At 36.9% G+C, this 12,258-nt stretch overlaps 1 protein-coding gene across 1 annotated transcript in view; it reads right to left on the reverse strand.

Annotated features, from left to right (window-relative positions):
* Positions 1-12,258, reverse strand: part of RNGTT (RNA guanylyltransferase and 5'-phosphatase) — a 172,766-nt gene that overhangs the window by 51,490 nt on the left and 109,018 nt on the right. The gene's annotated exons all lie outside the window — the stretch shown is intronic.

The following is a 12,258-nucleotide window of genomic DNA, read 5'->3' on the forward strand; positions in this document are numbered from 1 at the left end:
CCATAACTCTTCCATAACCATTTTCTCTTCTACAGGAAATTTCCACTTTTGAAAGGGAGATAATAGTTCAGAGCTTTCATTAGGAGATATCCAGTTCACTTGTGAAACTGTCTTAATCTATTCCACAAATCCAGAGATCTGCAACTGAATAGCCACTTTCAAATAGAATTCTGTATTCCTAAGGAAAAAATATTAAAATCCGGAGTATTTGATATTTGATGCTTTAACATTCACTAAAAGAGTGAAGTGCTTTTATAAACATCTGTGTGAAATGATGGTTTTCACATTTTCCCATTGAGAGGGAAAAAATAAAATAATCAAATTCACTATCCTGTTTCATTCTTCTCATTCCAGTCTTCTCTATCGTATAATCAGATATACACATTATATTTAATTTATAATCCACTGATAAATATTTGCTCACAGTGCAATCTTTTAATACTTTGTGAAGAAAAGGCTTTAAGTATGAAAATAGCCAAAGATTACAGCTTTGAAAATATTTAGTTGTTATAAGGGGGAAAAATGCCATCTGCTGGGTACAGCTGAGGACTGTCCTTTTCTTACCAACATACCATACTGTTCTGAGAGAGTTTTCTCTCCACTTAATAATTCATTTTTCCCATCTTGAAAACTGATACAGATACATGCATTGTTTTTGAGGGGATGTAATAGCAACCTCACTAAAACTCTATAACAAAAACTTTTTACCATATACCTCTCAGAGGCTGGAGGGCTGACAACAGATAGGACAACTAGCAAAGGAATAATAATGCTATTAATCTTTCAAATATATTAGACCTATCTTTAACACCCCTTCTCCCACCCCCAAATACTTCACATACTTTTTATTTTCACTTTTATAAACTTCACTATTAGGTGATTTATAAGCCATGGAAAATTGGTTGGTGGAGTAGAGGTGAAGAACCACTTAGTTACCTAGCTTAAAAGCACAATCCCAAGGCTCTGAAACCTCATTAATAAAGCAATAAAATATGAAAAAGAAGTGGAGAATGTCCAGTTAAGAAATATATTTGTATGAAAGGAGTTAAAAATTAGAAAGTGAAAAATCTGATTTAATAAAATGGATAAACTTAAAAATTAAGAAGTGTGATAAAAGGTAGATAGGGTTTCCACATGTAAACATGAAGAAGGAAAGAGAAGAGTTGTTTCGATTCATAACAGACAATGAGACTATTTTACATTTTTGCTTGTTGTTAATTTTAGTGTAAAATGTAATAGCTGTCACCTGTGTGTGCATATACACACACATATGCATACAGGTATGTATATTTATGCATTAAAAATTCTGATTCATTTCAGATGAAGCTGAACCAGCTTACAGTCTTGGAAATCTGGGTTTCAAAGTTAAAATACAGGCTTATTTCTCATATATACAATGATGCTAAAAATCAAGTAGCTCCTGTGAATGTACATATCTTCCTTGTGTTTAAGATAAAAGCTTTGAAGTTGATTTCAGAATAGAATTCAGTACAAAACCATGCGTGTACTTCACACTCACGGCCATGACTGCTTTGTAAAAAGCGAGCAAGCATGAAAACTATGAAAATAAGGAATTTAGCCTTTTTAAGATCTTCTAGCAGGATGACATGTTGTCAGATGGAACCAAAACTCTACCAAAAACTGTTAAATGCTTTTTTCAAATTCCCACTCAAAGTGCAGTATGTGCACATGCTCCATACATTGCAGTTACCATTTTCTTCCCCATTGCTCGGCTAAGTAACAACACATTCTCCATATCACTGACTGATCAGGCCCTGGTTATGCAAACTGATCTCCCGCTGACAGATACATGCACCCATAGCCTCCCTGATTTTAATGTGCTTCTATGGCAAGATAAGCATCTTTTCCCAGAAAAAAAGCTACAAGCTGGGTCTTAGTTAAAAAGACAGCAAGCGTGATTTACCAAACCTATGGCACATCCTAAGTCATTAAGCAGATATCAAAAATCCAATTTATTTCCTCAAAATGAAAATGTCCTTAAAATGTTAATTTTTAAAAATTCATCCTACACATACATAGCTTTTTTAAGTCAATTATCACAACTTGAATCCCACAAAACCAGAGATACTAGATAATTATCCTGAAAAAGGATTAAGTAGGTTTCTTTTCCAATGTCTCTGAAGTAGTAAGATAAGCACATGTACCAAGAGTTTCTCTTTTCTATCAACGAGGGAAGGTGAAACTGCTGATAATCTCCCTACATTTCAGAAGCCCACAGTTGCATGCACACCATATTGATAACACTGTTATGGCAGAAATGCAAACAATCTGCATCAGAGTAATTTATTTTGTTGACATATTTTGCTGATTCCAAAGTACTTGTGAATTCAGTAAGACACAAAAAAAAAAAAAAAGCTGGGCTTTTAATTCCTAAACCAATTTCAAAACATTCTGATGGTATCAAAGCAAACTGAATGGTAGTTCTGGAGCTATGACTGCTATGAATTATTTTTATCTTTAATACAGTCATTATTTAGTACTTATATCTGTTCTTTTACGATTTGTGAGTTTGGTGTTGTCAGAAAATTAAGTACTAGAATGCTCAGAGTAAGACCAATGAAGAGCAGAAACACGTACAATATCTTTGTCTGTCCAGACTGTTTACTCTATCATGGTGATAATTTCTTTTCCCTTTTAGTTTGCTTTATTCTTCTTTGAACTACACCACAGAAGGTGCAGAAGTCATCTGAGCTGAGCTTTTTTTCCCTTTAAATGTATGTTTCATAGAATCACAGAATGGTTTGGGTCGGAAGGGAACTTCGAGATCATCAAGTTCCATCCCCTGCCACAGGCAGGGACACTGCTCCCTAGACCAGGTGACTCAAAGTCCCATCCAACCTGGTCTTGAACACCTTCAGGGATGGGGCATCCACAACTTCTCTGGGCAACCTATTCTAGTGCCTCACCACCGCCCCAGTTAAGAATTTCTTCCCAATACTTAATCTAAATCTGCCCTTTTTCAGTTTAAAGCCACTCCCCTTTGTTCTATCACTACAGGCCCTTGTAAATAATCCCTGGCCAACTCTTCTGTTGCCCCCTCTTCAGGTAGTGGAAGCTTTCCTGTCTCCAGTTCAGAACAAGCCAAACTCTCAGCCTGTCCTTGTAGGAGAGGTACTCCAACCCTGTGATCATCCTTGGGGTCTCCTCTGGACTCATTCCCACAATTCTTTAATTTCAAACACCATGGAAAAATAATTTTCAGATCTGTAATAATCCTATATTAATGCTCCTTTCTGAACATAGTTTAAGATGGACGGATCTGTAAACTCAAGAAAACAGACAATAAGATCTGATCAAGTAACAAAACCGCAAACACATACCACAAAAAAAACCCCAAACGACTGAATATTAATGCATACTGTAAACAATTAATGGAGAAAAAAATATTCTTGAGTTAAAATACCATTCATGGCACACTTAAAAAAAATCTAGAAAATACCCCTTGTCTGAAAAAGACCAAATAGTCATTACATGCAGAAATGCAACAAAATGCATTTCAAAGAAGCTCACACCAATTTCTAAAATCCATGTAAAGCACTTTGAAGATGTTCACAAATACCCTCTAGTAAGTCCTATCATTTAAAAAATTTTTATGTACTGGTGAAAAAAAAACATGTTCACAAATGAGTTCCAGTAAGTTTGAGACCAGTGTATCTATTTCGAGCTATAGCAAAAGGAAGATGAACATTTTTTTCTATGTAAATTAGATGGCTTTTAAATTATGCATCTGGCAAACCTTTACAATGTATGTAACATAGAACAATATCAAATTCCTGTTTATAAAAACTATGTTATTTTATTTTGCAACTCACAAATCTTCTCAAAAAGGACAATCCCACAATTTGTAAATTAAATACATGTACAATAAGTATTCTTACTCTAAGTACTGTACTGAAAAAACTCTATAGTAAAGAAAGCGTAAAGAAAGAAAAACAAAAATGTGTTAAAATATGTATTATTTTAAGTGTCTAACAGTTCCATGTTATTTGCAAAATATTTAATATCTGATCTGCAAGTTATCTTAGAATAAGTCTGATTGGCAAGGACACTGCATGCCATCTGCCTCATGCTCAGGACTGGGTCAGCTTCCAAGTTATATCAAGTTGCTCACAGGCTCATCTAATTAACTTCTGAATGTTTTCAAAGATGGAGACTCCACAACTTGCCAGCCTGCTAGAGTGTTTGACTTTTATCACACTGATTCTCCTCTTGACCTTCTACAATTTGTGTCCTTTGCTCGTCATTTTTTCAACATGAATCTCTGAGCAATGCAGCTTCATCCTCTCTACCACCTGCCATTAGGGAGTAGTAATCAGCAGTAAAGCAGTAATCAGCCTTCTCTTATTTGAAGAGAGGAAACCCAGTTCTCTCAGCCCTTCTTTGTATGCCATGTTCCCCAATCCCCCCCACAGTCTCGGAGGCACTCCACTGAACTTGCTCCAGTGCATCAGTGTCTTTCTCAATTTGGGGAGCCCAAAACAAGACACAGTACTACAGATGCAGTCTCACAAATACCAAATACAGGTGAAGAATCATCCACTCCACTGCAGCCCAGCTATCACATTAATTGTTTGCTTTTGCTCCAAGGGCTAACTCTTGCCTCAATATTGAAGTTTTTCCTTCCAGTATCCTGAGGTCCAGTTTGCCTATGTAGTTTCTAACTTCAACTTCCCTGCACTCTGCCATAAGGTTCAGGGACCTCAAAAGTCTGAGAACAGACCAAAGCAAAGGGTGCAGAGTGTACCCTCAGCCTTTTTGTATCTTTTCCACTATCCAGTGCTGCATCAGCATCACACCCTTTCCTTAAGTCTTCCTCACATTAACAAGGTGCCTACAGACATCAGTGATTTACCTTCAACTCAGTATAGTTTTGGCTTTCCTACTTCCTTCTCTCTACACTCAAACACTGTTTTTACATTCTTCACAGAGGTCTGTCACTGTTTACAGATTCCATACATTTCATTGTTTGGGTGAGTTGACTTAGGAGTTCCCCATTCAAGGAAGCTGTACCTGTTTGCCATACCTGCCTGTCTTCTTGCACAGGGAAGAATACATCCTTGTGCATTTGAGGAAGCTGTTCTTGAAGGTCACCAGCTGTCCTGAGCCTCTTTGCAGTTCAAAAAGACCTGACATGGGATACTACTTCTATTACATGAAAAAGCCAAATCCAACCATTCTGAAATCAAATATAATTTCTTCACTCCCTGCTTCTCTCACTCCTTTCAGATTCTATCACTTTACAGTAGTTAAGTTGAGGGTGGCATCAGACCTCCATTTCCACATTCACAAGTAGCAAGAAATCCGAGCCACATGGACAAATAGGAATAAATATCTATCCAAATGTAAATTAGAAGAGAGAAATACATGGGAGGTATGAAAATTTATAAGATATGGTATTTGGATGCTTTTTTTGATCTCACTCAAGAGATACAAATGGATCTTAAGGTGGATAATCATGATGATAACTGACACAAGCAACTGGAAACACTACTTTAAAGCAGCAGCTAGTACAAGAAAAGGGAACAGAGTTTATAAAACATACGAGACTACATTTACATTCCAATTTGCAAGCATATAGATAATTTTGGGATGATATGAGGCAAAGCTTTTAAAAATCTGGAGAAATGAGTAGCTGAAGTAGAATAATTATCTGACAGATGGAGATTGTCCAAGACTGCCACTTGAACATATAAAAAGATGAGGCTGACTTCATTTTTGAAATAGAACATTAGAAATTCTGAGAGCATCCTGAGTATTAATTGTGGAAGGTACAAGATTTTGTTCAGTGTACCAGAGTATAAATAGAGGTTAGATTCAAAGCTTTACTTTGAAAATAGTTTTTAAAGCCTGAAGCTTTACAAAAGGATTTTAAATATCCTCATATAAGCAATATAGCATATATATTTACAGCGTAGCACTTCGCTAAAATGTCTGTCTACCAGTTTCCTTTGCAATGCCAATGCTGCAGCTGCACATGCACATTTCTACCGTGGTGGAATTTGGGCTTCCCCTTCCTGTTCTTTCTGCACATAACATGCTCTTTCATCTGTTGGCACAGCCATGCCCCTACATTTCCTTTTTTAGGTGGTCAACTCTGGTAACAGCTGAAGGCCTGAAGGTAATAGTTAAGCAATTCACTCCTTTACTTTCACTTGCAACTCTCACAGTTCCACAAAAAGTAAGCAATTCCAAAGCATGTGTACTTTCTTTAACAACAGTACAGCCATAAACACACTTAACACATTCAATCCTGCACTCAGCCTGCTGTCATCCCCACACGGCACAACTTTGCCTCTATTTGCAACATCTTGTCCTTATTTGTTCCATTATTGCTGTACACCTTCATCTGCATTCTGCCTCGTAACTCCACTGTACCCAACAGCAATGCAGCCCCAACACTGACTGTGATCTTTGGAGACTAGGGGAACGTGGGATTATTATTTTTATAATCGAGGTATTACTTGTAAAAGTCCCTTTCTGAGACTGGATGGCACATATAAGAATGAGTTTGTGCTCTTTGATAATGGACATTCTGCAAAGAGGTGAAAAGGCAAAGACTTCACAACCCAAACTAACAACTTCAGTATCACATAAAAGTGGGAATGGGAGGAGAGGAAGGAGCACCAACACCTGGGCCATACAAACTATCACATCAGTTCTGCTATCTTAGCAGATTCAATTAACTCATGTGATTTTTCAGGCAGTTATTATTTTTTTTTAAAGCAGGAGAGTGAGAAAGACTAGCTTATAAAAAGGACAGAAACATAGCTACATGAGAGCAAATCAATATCACAACCATTTTGAAGCAGTTGCAGCTCTTCTTCTCCCCCAGTCCTTTACAATTTATAAAACAAAAAGGAAAACTAAAAAACACTTCTAAATAAAAGGAAAACCACTTCTAAAAAAAAAAAAAAAAAAAAGAAGACATGCACTTGCATGTAGTCATGGTATCTATATCCCATTGTTGATTTGTAATTTCCAATGGATCCAAGGATATCTCCACTATCTTTGAATGTATTGTATTTTATCTCCCATTTTTTGTTAGTTGACAATGTCCAAGCTAAACAGAATTTTGCCTAAACACTGTTTGGGGTTTTCCCCATATGGTCTAGTCAATCATGGACACAATAAAAAAAAAGGCAAATGTAACACTAATAATAGTTCATGCCTACTTCAGATTACTAATTTTTTACAGGAGTACATCTTCAAAGATGAGTAAAATCCTTGATGTTTTCCAGCACTTCAAGGTACTACATAAAATTTATATTATACTGTGATTTGAAATGGTATCAAATTCACCCAGAAAGATATTCATTCAAAGCAAATAAAGCAAAACATTTGCTTTTAATTTGATTTTAGCAGTCTGATACAGATAAAATTAAGGGATCTGCACAGGCTAATTAAAAATCTGTAAAAGGAAGCATAGACATTTAAGAAATTCTGGTTATGGAAGGTACCAGAAATATGCTACTATGTGACATTTTCAGTTGATATTTGTGACATTTAAATAAGACTCAGAGTTAGTTTGGGGTTTCTTGGCTTTTTAAGAAATATTCATACAGTCAGACATTTTGAGAAAAAGCATCTCTACTATTTAAAAGCGGTCTTCCCTGTAATATAAGTGAGAATCTGCACACAGCCAATAAATATCCTTCACATTCCCTACTGATAAGGTTATTTAACTTGTAGGTCATGGGGAAAAGCAATCAATGTGCTTAAGACCCTCTTATTTTATTTTTTTGTGATCATCATCATAATTTAAGAAAACACAAGCTATACATGAGACCATTGTTGTAATAAACCTGAAATGAAAGAGAAGTGTTGGGAAGCAGGTCAGCCTTTTTAAACACATGGAATGCTAGGGCTTTTCAGTTCAGCTGTTGTGCTTCACAAGAGACAAACAACGAAGTAATCTCTTGTTCAACTGATTTAATGAGATGCTGGTTGTTACTGCAAGGGTTTTGTGTTAGGGAGCTTTGGTGTTTGTTTGTCTTTTTTAACTAAGACTAACTATATTAATGTAATGAGAAGAGACTGAGACAGAACACAAGCTGAAATTCTTGCTAACATGACACAAGAAAAGTTAATCTAACCATCATCCTGATGCTTGGAAAGGCTGGACTATGATAAAACACAGGGGACAATTACTAAGGCTCAGCTGATAAGATGTAACTCACTAAGATGTAATAATGCAATTTCTTTCAAATAGGTGCACTGAACAGGAGTGTCAGCATTAGGTCAATGAGGTTACAGAAACCCTGCCTTTCTTTGGGATGCAGTATTATCGTTTTTCTTTATGTTTATTCTTTGTTATGCAGTCTTCATCTTTATCAGGCTTATTCTAAAAATACTTCACAGATTGGAAGACCAATTCTTTTAATTCAATGGCAAAACTCCCTCCAAAATCAAGACTGAAATAACTAAAGCCCAGATAAAAGCAATTGGTCATTCATCCATAACGGGACTACATCTGGGGTGACACAGCAGCTATTTTGCAGTTAACATTTCTATTGCAAACTGATCTATGGATGGAAATGCTCAACTCAAATCACAGGGGAATTTACATAGACGGAAAATAATCACACCGACTAAAATCTGGCAAACTCCCCAGAGGTAACTCCTTTATTCAGATGAAAAATGCACAAGATTGTTTACAATTGTTCAGGATCTCAATTACATATGCTATCTAAAAGACATGTCCAACAGCTGACGGAACTCTAATCTCATCCTACTGAATAAATAACGCTCCTATATGGGGTTTGTTTCAATATCTGAGTGAGTAGGGAACTATAAATGGAAGGGCTGCATGGTTGTAGCTTTGTGATTTGGTTCACTTTGTAATACTACTGCCCAGGCTGTAAACTGTGATAAGATCACAAACAACTGCAACACAGATTTAGTTATGTCCGCATTTCAAGATTTAAAGATGAGCCTGTAAATCAGAACAGAGGACTTGGAAATTACAGACAATCCCTGTTCACATTGTTTCAAGCTGTTATGTATTTGAGATCAATATTTTACCTTGGGCTCCTTATTTGTCTGTAAGAGATCCATACAAAGGCATACCTTCTATTTCTGTAAACGTTGCTTGCCTATCTGTGCCTAAACAGCATGCAATTTCTGTAAATTCTCTAATAGTACTTCAGCCACATCTGTAGTGTTTTGCTGTCAAATGCCCAACAGATTCACTGGATGAACAGCAGATCCCAGAGGGTTGAGATCAGTGGCACAGGGTCTAGTTGGAGGCCTGTCACTAGTGATGTCCCTCAAGGTTCAGTAGTGGGCCCAGTATTGTTTAACTTATTCCTCCATGACTCGGATGGAGGGGCAGAGGCCTCCTCAGCAAGTCTGATGATGACACAAAGCTGCAGGAGTGGCTGATACTCCAGAGGGCTCTGCAGCCCTTCAGAAAGACCTCAACAGAGTGGAGAGAGAGGCAGAGAGGAACTTTCTAGAATTCATCAAAGGCAAGTGCACACAGGTACATGGGGAGAATAACCCCATGTGCCACTACAGGCTGGAGGTTGATCTGCTGGAAACCAGCTCTGCAGAGAAGGACCTGGGGCTTCTGTTGGAGTACAAGCTGACCGTGTGCCAGCAGTGCCCCTGTGGCCAAGAAGGCCAAGGGTATCCTGGGGTGCATTAGGGAGAGCATTGCCAGCAGGTATGGAGAGGTGATCCTGCCCTTCTACTCTGCCGTTGTAAGGCCACGTCTGAAGTGCTGTGTCCAGTTCTGGGCTCCTCAGCACAAGAGAGACCTGGAGCTCCTGGAGGAGGTCCAGTGAAGGGCAACAGGCACGAGTGACAGACAGAAGCATCCCTCTTACAAGGAAAGGCTGAGGGAGCTGGGCCTGTTCAGCCTCGAGAAGAGAAGACTCCAAGGGTACTTCATCTATGTCTGTAGGTGTCTGAAGGGAGAAGTCAGAGGCTGGAGCCAGGCTTTTCTTGGTGGTGCCAAGCAATAGGACAAGAGGCAATGGGCAGAAACTGATGCACAGGAAGTTCCATCTGAACAAGAGAAAGAACTTCTTTACTGTATGAGTGACCAAGCACTGGAATAGATTGCCCAGAGAGATTGTGGAGTCTCCTTCACTTGGACATATTCAAGAACCATCTGGATGCAATCCTGTGCCATGAGTTCTAGGATGACTGCTTGAGCGGGGAGGTTGGACCAGGTGACTAACCCACTGTGGTCCCCTCCCAACCTTACCCATTTTGTACTGCTGTAATTCCATTTGGGTTACTGAAGAAGAAAATTTTCTTTAACTTAAAGGTTGAAACCAGTATCACTGCTTGCTTTTAATCTCAGTGTGGTGGGAGGAGGAAGGAAGCCTAATGTTGTCACATTAGAACTGAAGTAGCAAGACACTCAGCTCATGAAATCAAACAGAATTTTAGTTAGTGCTCAGAACTCTAAAACTGTCTTTATATAGTCTAAAGTTAAAGATGCTGCTTTTAAAACTCTGGTCAACAATTTCAAAACCTGTTTTATTCTGAAGTTTCTTTAAATAACTTTAGATTTTACCCAAAGTAACAACTGAAGCAGGCAAACCTGGAGTATTTAATTCACAGTTGTGTTTCACTGAGCAGAAGCTACTGTTTCATAGGACATTATTTAAGGCAAATACCTCTCTCCCAAGAGTGCTAAGTTATTATTTTCTGACCCATACTTCATTAAATTTTATTTTTGTTGGATGAATGCACTTATATTACTAGTAATGGTCAATTCTCATGTGTGATGGAGTAAAACTTAGCTGGAAAAACTGTACTTTATTTATAAAATACCAGATTTCTAGGATTTTCTATAAGTATGTGCGAGCAGCATAAACACTGACATATTTAAATATTACATTATTTACAGAGTAATTCAGGTAGCTATTTCCATAATATAAGAACTGCTCTCATTTTCACATAGCTGAAATATGATAGAATTTTTCTAGATGCTAAAAAGTTATTCCAATTCTACAATGGATCAGCCATTCTTTAATAACTTGTTTTTAACTGCTACTAACTTTATAGAAAAAGCTTTTTTGCTGGCTCATATTTATAACAATTCATGGTTATAAATAACCAATGAAATAACCAATGATGTAATATTTTAAACATTAACAGCACTGACAGTTTTGTATTTGAAATCAGAGATCAACCAATACTCCTCTAATAATGTGAAATGAAAACTGTGTTGCATATTGTTTCTGAATCACAAGCCAGTACTGTATATGTGTAAACTCCAGCAGAAGTCATAAGAATATTCTAATAAAAAAAACCCTTCCTATCAAATAATGGGCAATTTTTAAGAGAATTTTTACATAAATCTTTCATATTACATTATTCTGTGATTTAAATAAATTGCAAACAAACATAAAATGTTGTAATGAGCTGATTATCTGAAGTAAAATCAAGTATTTCCGTGTATTATTTGAAACAGTTATGTTGTTACAGAAGACTTCCATTTTTAAACACAAAAATTGCTTTTTTAAACACAAACTTTTGAACAGATAATTCTGACCTCATGAAACACTGAGAACTTCTCAGTTGAGTACATTTTGAATAAAACCCCCATATCCTCAAGATTCTCTCTATTCACCAAAAGTTTTCATTAATGTAAGATGGAGATGTCTAAAAGTTAAATGGGCCAGTATTAGCCCTCTGGAATATGCAAGCAATATCTGAATTAGTTGTTTAATCATATTGAGTTGCCTGTGGCACCAAGAAAAAGAAAAGTTAAATGTCAGTATTTCACACTGTCAATTGAAACGAGTCCAGATGTTAAAATATTAAGTGACCTAAAACTCATGAATTTAATTTTAAACAAAATCTTTTCCAAAGCAAGCTTAAACTAGTGAGTCAATCTTTCCCTTCCCCTCCCCAGCACAACTAAACATGGAAATAACCCCTATTTAATATGTGCAGTGACTGAACCAGGCAAATAGTACACAGGACCAATGTAAAGATTTTTGTGTCTTCTGCCATTAAAATCCACTGGTTTTGATTAAGATTTTAACGGTTTTGAAGACAATATCAAAGAATCCCTAACAAGTAAAAATGTCAGGCTTTGTTTTTCTCTAAGAAAACAAGTACTGTTTACCATTGTGCAAAATTCTAATGTAGAAGAAAGCTTTGATTGTTATCATTTTGTCTAAAATCAATGGAATACAGTTTTAGGAATTTAATCTAATACAGCCTGGCTACTCTCAAAAACATACAGGCTAGTGCCAAATTCAAATAGGACTTTTT

Source organism: Prinia subflava, chromosome 2 (genome assembly GCF_021018805.1).
Source record: "Prinia subflava isolate CZ2003 ecotype Zambia chromosome 2, Cam_Psub_1.2, whole genome shotgun sequence".
Taxonomy (NCBI): domain Eukaryota; kingdom Metazoa; phylum Chordata; class Aves; order Passeriformes; family Cisticolidae; genus Prinia; species Prinia subflava.